Source organism: Penaeus monodon, chromosome 20, assembly GCF_015228065.2.
Source record: "Penaeus monodon isolate SGIC_2016 chromosome 20, NSTDA_Pmon_1, whole genome shotgun sequence".
Classification (NCBI taxonomy): Eukaryota; Metazoa; Arthropoda; class Malacostraca; order Decapoda; family Penaeidae; genus Penaeus; species Penaeus monodon.
The window spans coordinates 16,483,551-16,484,189 of record NC_051405.1 but is presented as its reverse complement, the minus strand read 5'-3'; positions in this window follow the sequence as shown (position 1 = coordinate 16,484,189).

Here is a 639-nt window from a genome sequence, read left to right as displayed (position 1 = left end):
TCAATGATGGTAAAAAATAACAAAGTACAGTATCAATAACCAAATCCTAACGCTCAATAGATGACGCTCGACCCTGTCCTCGAACCCTTATTCCGGCCCATAGAACCCATACCCTCTGCCTCTCCCTCCTCCCAAGGTCTTAAAACTCCAACCGTAAGAACCCTTGCGCCATCCCTGGGACCCCATACCCTATCTCCAGAACCCCACACCCCATCTCCAGGACCCCACACCCCATCTCCAGGACCCTACACCCCATCCCGGACCCCACACCCCATCTCCAGGACCCCACACCCCATCTCCAGGACCCCACACCCCATTCCCGGGACCCGGGGATGGTTGAACCACCCCTCGCCCTCGCCCCAAATTCCTCGGCGGGGACAGATTTCCCATCCGAGAAGTCGTTTAACAAAGAGTTCTCTCTCCTTCCCCATCTCGCTCACTTTCTTCCCTTAGCAGATATTGGTTGGCTGTTACGCACTCTTCTCTCTCTCTCTCAAATATCGAGACATAAATTGCATTCCAATCGCATTTCGCAAATTGCGGGTCTCCTTTTTATATCTAATATCTTGGGAGGGCGGGACGGGAGGAGACGGGCTTCGCGTGTCTGTTTGTTTATTGTGTACACTGTCGACATGGATT